At 35.9% G+C, this 17,745-nt stretch overlaps 1 protein-coding gene across 2 annotated transcripts in view; it reads left to right on the plus strand.

Annotated features, from left to right (window-relative positions):
- DIAPH3 (diaphanous related formin 3) overlaps window positions 1–17,745 on the plus strand; it is a 571,929-nt gene that overhangs the window by 136,487 nt on the left and 417,697 nt on the right. The gene's annotated exons all lie outside the window — the stretch shown is intronic.

Consider the following 17,745-nt stretch of genomic DNA (forward strand, 5'->3'; position numbering starts at 1 on the left):
TGAGCTGCAAGAGTCTAAGGTAGATTAGTTTTGATTTCTTATTGTATAATGAATGCTTATTTCTGCATAAATATATATAAATATTTTCTAGCCCTCGCTCTATATACATATATATGTATATATATATGTATGCATATATGTGTGTGTGTGTGTATAAAGTATAGACAAAGGGCTAGAGGGCCAGAATGAAAAACTATGATTGGAGGTTAATGATATATATAAGAATTTTTTTGATATTCTGATATTCCGGATGTTTCTGAAGTTTGGCTACAGTATGATAAAGATCCTTGACAGTATAAGTGTTTAAAATAAAAAGACCCTACCTGCTGAGAGACATGAAAGTGAGGTTTAACTAAGGAGTATGAAGAGTGAACAAAGAATCTCTATTATTTCAATTTTATCTTTATTTTTCCATATTTTACCACTTTCAGTGTGTTCTCTAGGCTGTAAATTAATGGTGGGCATGAGACCAGGGATTTCATATGTCTTATATACCTCTCTTTACCAGGCACAGTGCTTTTAGCACATAGAAAGTGCTAAGTGGAGATTTGTTGATTGAAACAATTTTAACCTTCTTCAGTCTTATGTTGGCTATTGCTAGAAACTAAGTTGAATTAGGAGTTTATTTATTTGACAGGTATAGTCATACATGAAGAGCTCTGGTCTCCAGCTTAATCTTTACCTGTTAAATGTTTTCATTTAAAAAATGGTTATTGAGCACCTGCTGGTTTCCAAGTACCAATGTTTTGTTTCCAAGTACCATCTTAGATGTGGGGCTTGAGTAAATAGCAAAGCAGGTCCAGGCCCTATTCCTGTGGAGTTTAAATGTAGGAAGAGGGTATTTTTGGGTCAACTGGGGAGCTACAGTCATATTTCAGTTTATCTGGCAGCTACTGGGCACTGGAAATAACCATGGAATTTCAGTATAATAAGAAATAGGCCCTGCCATTACCTCTTCTAATTTTTCATATTTTGAGTAGATGAACATGATAGTGAAAGAATAACTGTGAGAGGATTTTATGTATGAATTCAGGCATATTACAATGGATACAATTATTTATTGTGATTCCATATAAAGACACTGGGAAATAATGCTGTATGTTTCTTTCATTTGAAAGAATAAATATTTTAAAAATAAAAATTTGTGGAATTATTTCCCTGAGAGTGGCCAGTTCTATTGAGCCAATATACATACAATAGAATATATTATCAGCAATTCACAAGTGTTGCTGTTTCCTACGAAGTAGTCTTTTTAATTGGAGAGAATAGAAAACCATATCATTGGAGAAATTTTTCTGAAATCATGGCACTTTACGTAGATGGAAAATTGAGACACTCACGAGTATTTCTGTGCCCAGTGCTCCAGTCAGAGGAATGACTTAGCTGAACATGTAAAACTTGAAGCTATTTCTGATCAAATCTTTGGACTTTGCAGTTAGTTATGATGTGTCTGCTGATAAAGTCAGTTTTTCATATTTTCTTTTTTATGTACAGTATGTGACTAAATTTCAAGAGAGAAGGAATTCCAACTTTTTGTAAGCTTTTGAGATTATTATTAGATCTGTAGTATTATTGAGAAAATCAGAGTGAAATTCTTTAATGTCTGTGAATACAATTGAAAAAGAAGCAAGTGAACTAATTAATGACAGTTCTCCAATGCTGGTTTGGGATCAGGATTTATTTAAATAAAAAATCAAGGAAAAAGTAGACCACCCCTGCACCACCCCATCCCTGATATGCAGTATTTTAGAGCCACTCACCAACCTCTGAAACTCTGCGTAGCAATTATGAGACATGTCATCCTTTGACTATCTGCATAGTGAATTATGTGAAAACCAGCACTTTAAATACCAAATTATTGGCCTTGTTTTATAAAGAGTTGATTTGAAGATCACATAGTTCTTCTGTTTGAAGTTTTATTGATTATTCAACATCAAGGACAGTTTTGAGCTTAAAGACATAGTAGCTTTATTTTTGGAACACAAGTGAAAAGACCAATTTCTTCAAATTATCAAACATAACTTTTAGTGGATCTCAACATAGTCAACAATTATGTTTGAGCTTTCAAATACGTGGTGGTAGAAACATAAAAAGGTAGACACTAACATCATTATGATTGATATTAAGCGTTTTAGTCCGTACTCATCTTTGCATATAGCAAATTAGTTATAGAACGCATCTTCATTTGCTCAAGTTGATGTGGCCATCAAGGATAAGGTTTCTGTCTCAGAAATACCAGTCTTCTTAGATCTTTGTGTTTTGTGATTTTAGGCATTATCTTCCTTTACTCATGCTTAACGTGTGCATTTTGAAGTTTACAAGAAATATTTTACAATTTATCATTTTGTTAGAAGATTTCTAAGGAGGTTTTGGAACTAGATTTGATTAAGTTAATAACTGTAACTTCGAGAAGATCACTTTAGAAAATTTTGCAGTAAAATATATGTTTACTGCAGAGCAAGTAAGCAGCCTGTATGTGTCATTATTCCATTTAATCAGTGCTATGTTTGGAGTGTAGTTTTCCTGCATTTCTGGGCTTGAAAACATAAAGCTGGTAGGAGAGCTTATCTTTGGAGTTGCTGAATGTTTTGTGCCACGTACTGCACGTGAGGATAGAGACAGGAGGCTTGTGGCAAGCAACGAGATCACTGTATTCCTTGGTGTCAACCTGATCTGAAGAGAAAAAGTCAAGACAAAAATTTGAAGTTACTAATAGTTTGACTTACTATAAAAGTTATTTTTATAAAATGTTAAACATATAAAAAAAGGCTGTTTGTCATTACAGTGAAATAAGTGCCCACTCACCTACTAATGAGGCTAGCATATAGATTACAGCCTATAACTTTGAAGCTTCTATGCCTCCCTCCTTAATTCAGTGTCCCTTTTTTGCACTATTCCGTGGTGACCACTGTCCTGAATTTTGGATTTCTTTGCATTATAGATTACCATATATGTATTCCTAATATATTGCTTGGTTTTACATCTTTTGAACATTATTTAAATGGCATCATCTTCCATGTACTCTTTGAAGACTTGCATTTTCCTCTCAGTATTTCATATATTTATGTATGCTGTGTGCAGCTACTCACATTTTATCACAATTAATCATTGTTCATACCTTGTTCTTATATTTTAGGAACATCCATTGTAAATAGTACATGGATGCTTTTTTAAAAAAATCTTGTCTGATAATCTTTGTTCATATCAATTGTAGAAATATATTGGGATTTATATGACATTTCATTTTGAATTTTCAGTTTATGCTGCTTTTTCCATGTTCCTCTTCCTCCTCCTCCTGCTCACCCCTCCCCCATTCTTTTCTGTATTCTTCTTCTTCCTTCTTCCTCAAATTCTTTTGATAGGTTTTAAATTTCTCATTTCATTTTTCCTCATTTACTAATTTGGAAGACATTCTCTTCGATCTTAAAACAGAAGAGAAATTTAACATGCACACACTTAAAAAGGAAACTGTACATGTGTGTACTTAAAAGGGACACGAAAAAGCAGTCTCTCTTCATCTGAACCTAAAATACGTTAACACCAATCATCCTCTCTTGATTTGTATGCTAGTTCTGTGTGATATTTTAATTTTCTCTTTTTTCTTTTTTTGTATTGTAAGTTAGCTATTGTTACTACTGAGATATTCTACAAATGTGCATTTATGTATATATGTTTATACACATACGTACTCATCATTCCTTTTTGGTTCTTGCGCATTTTTTTCTGATTTTACTTTTGCTCAAGTATATCATTACATTCCTCTAGTGAGAGTCCTTTGATGGTAAAACTTTCTTTTATTTGTTTGAAAGTGACTTTATTTGCCTTTACTTTTGAAGAATAGTTTTCCTCAGGGCATGAAATTGAGGTTTTTTGATATCTTTTCTTAGTCCATTGAAGATATTATTTTTTCTTCTGCCTTACATTGCTGTTTTTGAGAGGTAGGCTCTTTTATCTAAAACTCGTGCTCTTCTAGGTAATCTGCCTTTTCTCTCTGGTTTTGTTATGTTTTGTTTTTGGTGTTCTATAGTTTGTTCTATGTGTCTAGGTGGAATTTCTTTCTTATTTGTTTTTACTAGGGATTTTTTTGGGCTTCCTGAATATGATTGGTGTCTTTCATAAGTTCTGTGAAAATTTCAGCCATTAACTCTTTGAATATTGATTCCCCCCTCCCCCAGTTTTGTATGTGTTAGAGCTTCTTACTCCATACGCCATTATTTCCTAATCTCTTTGAAGTTTCCATCTGTTTGTCTCTCTGTACTGTATTCTGGAAATACTTTGTAATATCTTCTGGTTTCCTAATTATTTCTTCACCATTGTCTAATCTGCTATTTAATTTATAAGTTGTATTTTAAATTTCCATTATTATAATTTCATCCTCATAATATTTTTGGCTGTTTCAGAACTCCTTATCTTTTTTCATAATTTTTCATAATGCTCCTTGCTTATTTTTATCCTGTTTATTATTTCTCTAAACATATTAAATATTTTATATTCTCTGTAATTTTAGTAAATAAAGGTTTCCTAGGCTTACTTCTGGTGTTGGTTATTTGTTTATTTATTTTTTCACCTTTACTCATTTCTTATTTCTTTGTGTGTTTTGTAATTTTAGAGTGTAACCTCCTATTCCTTGGAACTTTTTCTTTGAGATTTATTTTGAAGATATTTTGCTAGAATGAATTAATATTTTTCTACTACTGGGAACGTAATGATCCAGGGCCGCCTTAAACTAAAATGACCAGCTTGAGGTTTTTGTTTTTTGGTTTTTTTTTCCTCCACATATATGTGTGACTGGGTTATGAATTATCAGAAGAAATTTGCCTTGATGTCCCCCTTTACTGGGCAGGTTTGTTGCTAGGTCACCTTCTTACTTAAGGTGTGGCCCTTTGAGAGCCTTGCTTTTTGCCGGTGTTTCTCAGGCTTGATGGTGGGCTTGAGGCTGTAACACTTGTTCCATTCGCTCTGCTCAGCCACCACAAAGGAGATGTTGGGTTTCCAGGGCTTCCTGTTTTTCCCCCTGAGCAGATGAGGCTTGAGGCAGGCTTACCTGTCTAAATTCCTCTCTCTTTCTCTCTCTTTAAATTTTGCTTTTGAGGAGACTGTACTTTCTTGTCACCTCAGACACAATTTTAAAATCATGTCTCAGTGACTGTTGTTGGGAGGGTGGTTGTGGATATTTAGTTTAATACCAGGAAAAAAAAAGCTGGATAAGAAATTTTAAATTATAAAGGCATTATATTCTTATGTCAAAAATCTGAATTTCTTAGACGGGTATAACCAGAAAAGAAAAAGTCTTCATCTCTTTTGTCATTTGATTATCAAAGCCTGCTGCTCAGTGGTGAACTGTTAATAGGGTCTTGTGTGCCTTTGCCCTAAATTTTTAATGCATATGTTAGTATTATGTTATTTTACCTTACTGTTGCTTGCTTTTTTAATTTTTATTTTTTAAAGATAAACCCCAGAAGTTGCAGGTTTATTGCCCTGCAGGATGTTAATTAGTTTTATATTTAAATTGTTGTTCTTCTTCTACTATCCTTTCGTTAACTCACTATATATCTTGTGATGTTTTTCCAATTCTTTTTGAACCAGCCTCACCATCTTGCTGGTTCTCTCATTAATGTGGTAAGTATTTGACACTGCTGACTTTATTTGGGTGAGCAATGTTTTTATCTTTTTGAAAATCATACTTTGACATTAGACATCTGTGGGTGTGTTAATATTCCTCAGAAACATCCAAGAAATTCATGGAGAGAGTGAACCCGGTAAAAGCCTGGGTTTCCTACATCCTCTCTCCCTCCCATAGTTGGGGGAAGGGACAATGAATATGATGTAGAGATTGGGTATTACTTGAGTGAGGAAGGCTTCTTGTCCCTCCTTTATTATCACTGCCAATCCCCCCAGGCCTTCATCCTTCAACCGTGCCTGCAGAGTCCCTCCTCTTGGTCAGTGGATTCTATCAATGACATTGTGGTGGGGTAAGGGTGGTGCAGGCTCTTTAAAGCACTCAAACTAAAACATCTACAAGTCAAACGTTTCTCTTCTTAAAGCTTTATTATACCATATTATGATTCTTAAAGTTTCTGTTCCTTTCCTTGGTCTTACCAAAGATGCTTTCCTAGGAAGAAGTTGGAGATGAAATCAGAATCAAACTGTAATGCACATATATGTATATGTGTGTATTATACATGTTGTCAGGGTCCTAAGAGGAAAACAGGAACCAGAGTGCATGCTATATGCTTTTTAAAAAAGAAGTTAATGCCAGAAATTGGTTAAATAGGTGATGGAAAGACTGAGAAACCAAATAGGGAGCAGTGAGGTAGTGGAGGTTAGCAACAGCCGGAAGTTGCTCCACCCCTGTGCTGGAGGGAAAGGCAATGCTCTGGAAGCTCACAGCCTGGTGTTGAGTGGAAGAAACTGGATCCATGGGGAAGATGCAACTGTTGCAGAGAAACTGCCAAGGGAGAGAGAGAGGGAGAGAAACATCCTTGTTGTTCTTTCTTCACCTTCCCTCTGGTCAAACCTAGCAGAGAGCAGTTGATTACAAAGCCTGGGAACTGCAGCCTGCAGGTTCAGCCCCTTTGAGACAAGAACAGAACAGAATAGAAGTGGGGAAGGGGAGTGAGAAGAAATGGGCTGAGTACCAGTGCATTATTTATTGGGATACATAATAGGTCAATAAGTGTTAAATTTTTGTGTTTTCCAGTTTTTAGTTTCATTGGACATTTAGGTTCTTTATTTTAGTATTAGAATATATAAACAAAAGTGCTTTTATAATGTGCCTCAGGACTTGAATCAGGTCAAAAACTTTCTAAGATACAAAGGGTTACCCTGCTCTGAATTTCTTGAAACGACCTCTATTTAAGCACAGTCAACTTGGTCAAGTGAAATAAACAGTCATCTCTCAGGTCCTGCATTTGCTTCAGCACTTTTTCAGTATCTGTCTTTTGCTTGGCCTCCCAAAGTCTTCTTTCTCTGTGACTCACCTCTAAATCCCACAAAAAGAGACCTGTTACCATTTATTCAGTTTCCTGTAATTCAACTGCTGTCCAGTTTGACACATACACATGCAAAATACTGGGTTTTATGATGATGCTAATTACACCGTCTTTTTGCTTTTGCATTCTGAAATACATTTAAAAAGTAGATACAGAAGCAGGGTAAGAAACAAAATCAGCTGTACTGCCGGAAAAGCTAGAGTGAAAAGCAAAACTGGGGCTTGAAGGTTAAATATACCTCTTACTTCTTCCCACTGAATCACTTACCATGTAGTCATAGGTAGAGAGAATAGGTAACTGCAGGCCAGGTTCCTATGCAGGTAGGAGCATTCTGTTTTTTTCTCCACTTTCACCAATTTGATAAAGTAATTTTTCTTGGGGGATATTCCAATAAGGAGGTAGAGGGAGTGACCAGAAGTAACGCCCAATGTTGCTTTATGGGGAATATAGTAGAAGACCTCTCCCTTTGTAGAAATGAGGGAAGGAGGATAATGTTCTTTAATAATATGCTCCAGTTTATTTTTATTCTCATGGTGTTTTGGAATTTAAATAAAGACATGAGATAAAAAGTTTTTTTTAAAAATCAGGCTTAGAAAAACTAGCAGTTTATACAGATTTACAGTGACAATTTCTGAATGGGCAAGAGGAGTAAAGGTGTTCCTTGGTAATGTACATTCTTGTAGTTTTCCTGTCTTTCCTTTTCCTTTCCTTTCTTTCTCTTTCTTTCTCTTCAGTAATGATGTCAGGAAGGTAAGTAATGTAGATGACTCTGTGTTTTCTTTCCTGTGCTGTTCAATACAGTAGCTACTAGTCACTTGTGGCTATTTAAATTTAATTAATTAAAGTTTAATGAAAAAAAGGGCAACATTTCACGTGCTCAGTAGACACATGTGGCTGTGGCTACCATATTGGACAACACATACATACCATTTCTGTTATATTTTATTATACAGTGCTGCTTAAATGCCTTGGTTCTTCTGAGTAGCTGCATATTTCTTTGATATATTTATTGCATGATTATTATATTCTCAAAGTTATGTTCAAGACTATGGGAATACATATGAAGTTAAAGTCTTAAAGATTAAAGCTTATTTTTTAAAACCTCCAAGGATGAGTAGACATTCATATCAAGAGAATCAAAGAGTGATTAAGGGAGGCTGCCTACAGCAGGGACTATAGTCTTGGTGGGATAAGGCTAAGGGAGTGGGCTTCATACCAACTATAAAAAGTAGGAAAGGAAAGGAGAGGCTGGTCTGACACGCAGTGCTATAGCTATGGTCCATGGTGGCCTTCACTTTGGCTACCTGTGGTCAGGATGAGGAAATTGGCAGTATGGCACATCATAGAAGTCATAGAAACATCCCCTTTGGTAGATTAAAAATATTAGTGAGGTTCATGTTTTTTTTAAACAGAAATTTCCTCAGAGATGTGCTTACTTTTACCTCTTACAAGCATTTTTTCCAGGTTGTTTTCCAGTAAGAAGTCAAAGCGTAAGGTAGGATGTTAATATTCTTCTTTACCTCTTTAGACATTGCCATATATCTTGGGATATGCCTTGCATTATTTATGTGTAAATTATCATTCAGGATTTGTAACTTTTATGACAGTATTGCTTATTAAAGAAATATTTGTTGAGAATTACCTCTAATTTTAGACCATTTTGCTTGCTGTTCTTTCCAAAGTGCTTTAAATGAATGAAATATTAATGAAAAATGCCCTGGAAGAAAATAGTTAATAATGTTTTCAAGTGAATACTAACTTGACATTTTTGAAGGGCAAGCCATTACTTTCCAATGCATTTTTCACAGCAGCTCCAAAGCTGGTGTCATTTTTCTGAGAGACTCTCTAGAAGGTTGAATGTTCCCCACTAGTTGGGAGTCTTTCTCCTTTGTGTATTGTCATTCATACTGTAGCTTGGTTTTGGCTTATAGATATATTAAAATGTATTATAATTATTTGGTTTCAAAGTTAACTTTACCTGTATCTTAAAGCTTTGACTTTGAATGCAAGGTTAACAATAAAAATAGAGTACATCGAAAATAGAGTAATTGCTTTTAAAAGAGAAATACATATTTTCTGCAAATGGTGAATACGAGCTATATAGCTCAATTTATACTTGACATGAAAAGTCCTAGAATTCTAAAGTGCTGCCAATCTATTTTAAAATATATGTCTCCCAGTCTATTCAAAGTGAAATATAAATTGCTGTTTGAATAGCCAAGATTAATTAAAAAAATCCTATTCAAATATAAAGTCAGTTACAATGTAACATAGGGTCTCAAATTTTTGCTTTTAAAATAGAGTAGTTTGATATTCAGGCATAAAAGGGAGAATATATGAATGAAAACTAATTATTTGAAAAGATTCGATTACTGCAATTTGGGAAAAAAAACTGCTGTTAATCTTAAACAATTTCTTATGGATGTAAAGGCAAAATATAAGAAACTTTCTTCTTTTCGGTGATAATTGTCTGCGTTTCAGAAACGTAAACCTTCTGTGTTCAAATCTATAATAGCTATCAGTATGATGTTATTTACTGAATACTTTGGTTTCTTTGGTAAAGATAAATATTTTCAGTGGAAAAATTATTTGTACTGCAGGCACTAAAGCTTCTAGTTATTTGGTATCCTACAAACGAAAATTTATATAGTTTAGTTCTGAGACTAATTTTTTGGTCTTGACATTGTGTGTTGAGTATATTGCTGAGTGGGTTAAGTAAAGAATTTAAATAAGATGATCCTTGTCTTGATATTCTCTGACATAACTATACATAGAGAAATATATAACTATAAATAAAGGCCTTAATATTAAAGGAGGCACAATATATTGGCAATAGAAGGAAGTTTTAATTTCTTTGATTCAGAAAATCGTGTAGAGTAAAACTCAATTTTATACTGGCTACAGACTTCTGTTTATTTTGTTACAGGGGTAATGTACATCAGAAAGAAATAGGTATACTTTTCATATGTTAAACATCTTTTGTATGTTAAAATTTATAAAAGGTAACAGAAAAGAAACACTCACATTAAGGTTAGAACTAGTAAGGTCACCTGGAGTGTCTCTGCAGGGCCAAAGAGAAATTAAGCTCATTTGAACAGAAGTCCAGTAACTTTGTACAGTGATGGAAATGCTCTTTGTCTGTGGTGTTTCGAACTCATCACAGGTGGCTATCAAGCACTTGAAATGTGGCTACTGTGACTGAGCAATCAAATTTTAATTAATTTAAATTTAAGTATCCACATGTCACTAGTGGCTACCTATTGGACAACACAGTTGTAGAGATCAGAAATTCATGTAGTTTTCCTTGTGCATTTGTTTTGAGCCTTGGCACTCTTGAGTCTAGGTATGGCTGCTTCCTCTGTCATGCTGTGAATTTCTGAGGAGGGGGACAAAATGTTCTATTGTTGTAGAACCTTAACATGGGGCTCAGAAGAGAAGATCAGAGTGCAGGTTAAATGAACTTGAATAGTAAGGAGAGAACAGGGAAATTAAAGCATGAAATGAAGTGATATGCATGAGCCTGTCTTGCTCATTCTTCAGGATAGAAGGCCAGGTATTTGAGTGTCTATATGGACCTCCCTGTTACAAAACTAGAAGAGGTGCAAGCACTTCTCCTGGTCCTCACATTGCTAAGATTCCACTTGGAGAGAAATGTCTAACAAACATTAAAGAATAAATGTACCACCAGCTCTTATCTAATTAAGTCCTTAAGTATGTGACATGGATAACATGCCACTAGAGTACAGCCGAGGGTGTAATATTCTACCTGTTTGAGGTACCACAGTAACAAGAGGCATACTGGGGAAAGTCATAGAAAATAGAAGTAAATAAAAGATATCATCAGTTCAGTCAAGAAAAAGTATGGGACCAACAGTAAAGCATAGAGAGCTTTTAGATGCAAGCTGGTCAGAGAAAGTCTTTCTGAGATGGTGAAGTTTAAGAGATCAGAAGGACAAGGAACTAGATAAGAGAAGCTTAGGCATTGGTGCTCGGCCTGGAGCATCTCTTGGGCAGCAGAGACCTGAGGTGGAGAAACAGTGGCAGGCAGATGGGACCGTCAGAGAGGGGGGCAGTGGCCAGGTCATGAGGGTCTTAAAGTCATGGTAGGGAAATTGGATTTTTATTCTAAGTAAGTGGGAGGCTCTTAAGGAGTTTAAAGCAGGAAATGATGTATTCTAACTTACCTGTTTAAAAAGATCACTCCTGCTCCTGTGGAGAGAATAGATTCAAGATGGGAGAGAGTGGACAGGGAGAGCAGAAGGGAGGCTGTGGAAGTAGCCACAGGAGGGATGAAGGGGGCTTGGATAAGGATGGTAGTAGTGGGCGAGGAGCTGGGTAGATTTTGCAGATAAAGTGAAGTAGAAACAGTAGGACATGTTGATGGATTGGATGTGGGCTGTGAATGAAAAGGAGAACCCAAAAACGGTACCTGGATTTTTGACTTGAGCAAAGAGGTCGATAGTAGTGTTGTTAACTGGTGTTGACTGAAAAAAAATTGCACAACCTAAAAGTTGAGAATTATGTTTTATTTAGCAGACTTACTGAGGACTTAAGCCCAGAAGACAGCCTCTCAGATAGCTCTGAGGGACTGTTCCGAAGAGGTGAGGGAGGAGCCAGGATATATAGGCGTTTTTGTAAAAAAAAAACCCCCAGGTAGTCAGAATATCAAAAAATAACTGCTAATTAAAGAAAACCAGACATCTCAAGTTAATAAATTTAGCAGTTTTCTGTGTATGGGAAGATGCAAGAGTCTGGGCTTGTTGAAATTGTTCCTTTGATATACACCTTAACAATCCAGGGCCAGTATCATGTTTTTCTCCATCTTGAATCCCCTCAAGGTGCCCCATTGGGGGTGGCTACAGAGGCTGATGTCTACAACATCCTTTGTGCATGGCAGGCGACATTCGTCATCCATGCTGGGAGAGAGGAAAATGATTATTACTGATTCCATGCATTTTGGAGAAGAAAATCAAATATCTCTTTTAAACATGTTAAGTTTGATATGTCCAAGAGTTTCACAATTTGAGATATTGGGCAAGGAGCCAGATATGTGAGTCTGCAGCTCAGTGGAGAAATGTGGAGTGGAGATATGTACTGTTGTTTATATGTGGATTGTACATAAAGCTCTGAGAGTGGCAGAGATCCAGGGTTGGGGTGTGTGTATGTGTGCACATGCATCCAGAAAGAGCAAGGTACAGAAGAGTTCCTGGAAGAAGCTCTGAGGAGCTCAGCAATTATTCATGGCCCAGAAAGGGAGGAGAAGCCAGGAAAACAGATTGAGCTCTGGCTGGTGGGGAGGAGGAAAAACCAGGAGGCTGGTTTCCTGAACCTAAGAGAGGAAGAGTGTTTCAAAAGAAGGGGGTGGCAAACCACATAGAATGCTGCTGAGGTGGGGCGAGGTAATACAGTGGGAATTAGCAACGGGAGGGCTCTTAGTGACCTTTGAGAAAAGTAATTTTGTGGAGTCTGCGTGGCAGAAGCCAGATTGAAGTGAGATGGAGTGAATGGATGAAGATGTACTGATTACACTTGTGATGAAATCATTTGAGACCTTCTGCTATAAAAGAAAGGAGAGAAATAAATGAGCAGTAACTGGAGGAATATCTGGGGTCACGGGAATGAAACCCTTTGAGCAAATGGAGAAACTTAAATTAATGAGAGTTCAAACAAGGAGGAAACTTGAACTGGCCCTTGAAAAATGAAATCGTTTCATTGGTTAGAGAAGAGGTAATTCAGTGGAGGGGAGCATTATGAGTGAAGCTAGGAATGAACTTGACAGAATCAAGGGCAGATTATGGACTTAATAATTAAATTTATGGACTGATCTGATCTATTGGACTAGTATTGGGCAGTAGTAGCAAGTATTTAGGGTGGGAACAGGTGGTGGAAGGCCTGAAGTGTGATGACAATTTTTCTTTCCCCATTTGTTGGCTGTCAAATTAGTTTGTATTTAAAATGAATAATTCAGTTAATGCTTTCCTAAAGTAATGATACATTTGATACTAAGAAATTTGCTTACTAATACTTAAACTATTTAATAGTTTTAAACTATTTCAGTTTCTGCAATATGTTACTTTTAATAGTAGGCTTAAGTTTTCATTAGAGAGCATAGTGATATATGTTATTTTAAATCTGTAGTTCTCCTACTATCTTTTCATCTAAAGATAAAGAACTCATGTTTCTTGTATAAGGTGCTTTGTTTTTCATCATTGCAGTTCATCTGGTTTTCTTTACGTTTTATTTGGAATACTTTCTCTAGACATTTTATCCCCTTGAATATGTTGTAGCTAAAAAGTAACTATGAGAATGGATTATTCAGTTTGTTACTTCATTATTTCATCTAATATTAGAGGGGGGAATAAACAGCTAGTTTTAAATACATAATTTCTTTAAAAGTCAATTCCTAGAAAATATACATGTTAATGGTTGTATTTTGAAGTTTGACAGATTTTACAATCAGAACATTACATAGTTCCTGAATTCCCTGTCCGCCTGTATAATTTAGTGTCATTTTTGTGGATGGACTGTTGAATGGGATGTAGATGTATGTTTGTTTTGCCTTACAGGGCATGTTAATTGCTTTGTACTCTCCCCAGAACTCTTCATCTTAAGTAATTAGTCAGCTTGCTAAGAGTAGGTAAAAATGAAAGCTTAAAATAAGCTATAATTATATTCAGCATTGGTGATATATTGCTCTGACATAGGAATGTAAATTGGATCTGGACATTATACGTATTAAAGCTGACCTTCTAAGTTTAAGGTCTGAAATTTGTTACTTTGTCGCATGTGACCAGTGATGTATTTTTTCGTCTTTCAAGAAGCTCCTTATGTTGATTTTTAGCAAAATAACTTTGTGGTTCCCTAGGCGTTCATGTAAAATTATTGTTTTTGGTAATTAAAAAATGCTGTCTTACTATTAAAAATATAAATTTATGACAGGACAATAAACAATACACAAAAGCAAAATGAAGGAGAAATGAATAGCATCACCTACTTGGACACTGTAACTTCTTGGGTAGGAGTGGGTGTGTGTGAGGAGGTTCTCTTGTTTACCTCTATTGCTGTTTATTTGAAAAAAGTTGGTTAAAGCAGGGAATCATAAACTAAATGATTCACATATACCCTTTTTTTAAAAAAATTCAAACATAAACATCCATTTTTTTCTGTAGATATTCGATGTGGAACCCAGAGCTTTTCTTGGAGGAGACAAAGGCTGACTGCATAAACCATAGTCATGATGCATTGTCGCCCTCATGATGGTGTTTTACTGGGGAACAGGAAAGTGGGGGCTCTACAAAGTAACCTGAGGATAGAATTCTTACTCTTTAAAAAAAAGTCTTTTTGATGATCTCTCAATATATTTATGCTTGCGTCTACATCTACTTCTATAGCACTGTTTAAATGTCATCTTTTTAAAAATGTTTCCAAAGCATTAGACTTAATTTTCATAGAAACAACTCTTTTCCCAATGATACGTTGTCTGTTTATGTAATTTAAATTACATAATTATAGTAATAAGTACAACTGGCAAAAATGGATTTGGAAACCAATCCAGCTGATTCTTGGTGGGAGCAGAAGCATGTGGATGTATGAGAGAGTAGAACACTTGCCTGGAATGCTCACTTTGCCATGGACGTTAGCCAGTGTTTCACACATGGAATGGAAACCGGCAGGTGAATGAGTGAGCTGATTAGGTAGGAGATAATTAAGAATGTGTCTGTATAGCTCCGCATACGTGACACATTTCCTATATATGAACAAAAACACATATTTTTGAAAAAAAGTAGAAATTACCGTATTACCATATCTGCTTTTTAAACTGAAGATATGTTAGCATCTTTCCATGCGAAGATTGTAGGCATAAAATTTTCTTTGATTGAGGATTTTTTTCTAGCCCCTGCCACGTTAGGTAGTTACCTTACCTGCTTCTTTAGCATCCTTTGCTTACATTTGTCCTAATGCTTGTTATACCCTATTTTAATTATTTGTTTGTTTACCTCTTCTTGTTTCTCCTTCAGATTTTTCCCATCAAATCTTTATCCCCTATTACGTTTATTATGTCTATTCTAACCACCCTTTTTCTTTTTCTAATTCTTCTGCAATCAGGATTTTACTAATACAGAGTTATTTATAAACTGGTCTTGAATTCAGCTTTTAATGGTTCTTTTCAGTTTTTATTTGACCTCACTTCAGCAGTTGACCCTTGACTCTTATCTATTTTCTCTCTTCTTATGATTTGTTTTTTTAAAAAAATTTATTTATTTGTGAAGTATTGATTTACAGTGTTGTATTAGTTTCTGGTGCATTCCTTAAGATTTGTTATATCATCTTCACTGCCTTTTCTCAGGTGCCTTGGTTGGGAGTTTCTGCCGATTCTCACATGTTAACTGTAGATGTTTCAAACTTGTGTTTCTAAGAAGATGGAGTAGATGTACTTTTACCTATTCCTCACTAAGCACAACTAAAAAAATAAGACATTGTATATGAAATAAATACAAAATGGCACATAGGCTAGGAAACTTGGGACCCAAGGAACAACATGGTGGTGAGTTCTGTGAATTTTCTTTTTGCCTCTTCTATCCCAGATTTGGACCTAAAGAAGCCAGCAACCTAGAAATACTAATGAGCATAGACAAAATCCCAATAAAAGGCTACTACTACTCTTAAGCCAGGGGACCATGAAAGGGGCAGCCAGCAAGACAGAAAACTATGACAGTAACCAGTGTGTGCCTACCAAATACCACAGAAGAAAAATAGTGCCCCATCCCCACCCCCACCATCAAAGCCTAGTAGGGAGCCTGGACTTAGACCCCCAGACAGCAGTAGCGAGGAGCTCTTCCCTTGCCCCACTGCGATGGTGTCATAGGGCACCAAGTAGAGAGTCAAAACTTGCACCACAATCCATGGGTAACAAGATAACCCTCCTCCCTACCTCCCTTGTTGGTGTCAGTGGAAGTTCCATGGAGAGAATAATGAGGCAGTCCTATCTTTCCCTGCCAGGGAGGTACCATGGAGGCCAGGTGGGGATCCCACACACCCACCATGTCCACAGTAACAGGGAACCTCTCTTCAGAGATGTGAGTGGAGGCCAGGTGCAGAACCTGGACTTCTGTTCCCACCTTGCAGTCTTGATGTGCTGCCTCTCCCTCCTCTACTGGAGCAGTATCACAAGAAGCCAGCTTAAAAATAAGAGATTTAAATAGGTCCAAAGTCTCCTAGCTTAGTACCCCAAATTTCCAGGATTCAATATAAAAACCTGTCATCCCAAGAAGCAGGAAGATCTCAAACTGATAAGATAAAATAGATAATTAATAGATGCCAATACTGAGATGACATAGATATTAGAATTATCTGACAAGGATTTTTAAAGCAGCCATCATAAAACTATTCTAATGAGCAATTATGCATATGCTGAAACAAAAGAAAAAATAGAAAGCTTCAGCAAGGAAATAGGAGAAACTTTATTCTTCTTTAAAGGTCCAAATGGAAATTGTAGAATTGAAAAATATGATAACTGAAATTAAAAAAAAAACAAACTTACTGGAGGGGGCTCAATAGCAAAATGTAGGAATGAGAGGAAAGGATTGGTGAACTGCAGTATAGGATAATAAAAATTAAAAATTACCTAATCTGAACAATAGAGAGAACATTAAAAGAAAAATAAGAACAGAGCCTTAGGGGCCTATGGTACTATAACTAAAGATCTAACATTGCTGTCTTCAGAGTCTTGGAAGGATTTGAGAAAGAGAGCAGGATAAAAAATTACTTGAAGAAACAATGGCTGCACACTCCCCAAATTTGGCAAAAGACATCAACCTACAGATTCAAAAAACTGAATGAACCACAAACAGGATAAACCCAAAGAAATTCACGCTAAGACAAATCATAGTAAAACTTCTGAAAACTAAGATTTTTTAGAGAGAAAAATCTTGAAAGCAGCAAGAAATGACACTTTAGTTATGTGAAAAAGCAATTTGAATGACATTGGATTTCTCATCAAACTGTGGAGGCCAAAAGCAAGTGGTAAAAGTTTTCAAATGAAGAAAGAAAAGAACAGTCAGCTCAGAATCTTACATACTGTGAAAATATCCTTCAGGAATGAAGGGAAAATCAAGGCATACTTAGACGAAAGAAAACCAAGAGAATTTGTAGCCAGTAAACTTAGCCTAATAGAATGACTAAAGGACATTTTCTAAACAGAGGAAAAGATAAAAGAAGGAACCTTGGAATATCAGGAAGAAAAAAAAGAACGCTGTAAGTAAAGATAAGGGTATATACAATATACTTTCCTTCTCGTGATTTCTGTAAATTATGTTTGATGGTGGAAGCAAAATTTATAATGCTGTCTGATGTAGTTCTGAATCCATGTAGAAGAAATACTTAAAAAACAATGATTCTATAAATGGGAAGAGTAAAGGGAGAGCTGTCATAACAATATACTACAGAATGGATGACTTAAACAACAGAAATTTATTTTCTCACAGTTCTGGAGGCTTGAAACCTTAAGATCAAGGTGCCAGCAGGGTTGTTTTCTTCTGAGGCCTCTTTCCTAGACGTGTAGATGGCCACTGTCTTACTGTGTCCACACTTGGCCTTTCCTCTGCATCCCTGGTGTCTCCTGCTCTTGTAAGGACACTAGTCATACTGGATCAGGGCCCTACCATTATGACCTCAATTAACCTTAATTACCACTTTAAAGGCCGTATCTACAAATATAGTCACATTGTGGGTTTGGGTTTTGACATATGAATTT

The sequence above is a fragment of the Eubalaena glacialis genome, chromosome 16 (assembly GCF_028564815.1).
Source record: "Eubalaena glacialis isolate mEubGla1 chromosome 16, mEubGla1.1.hap2.+ XY, whole genome shotgun sequence".
NCBI classification, from domain to species: Eukaryota; Metazoa; Chordata; class Mammalia; order Artiodactyla; family Balaenidae; genus Eubalaena; species Eubalaena glacialis.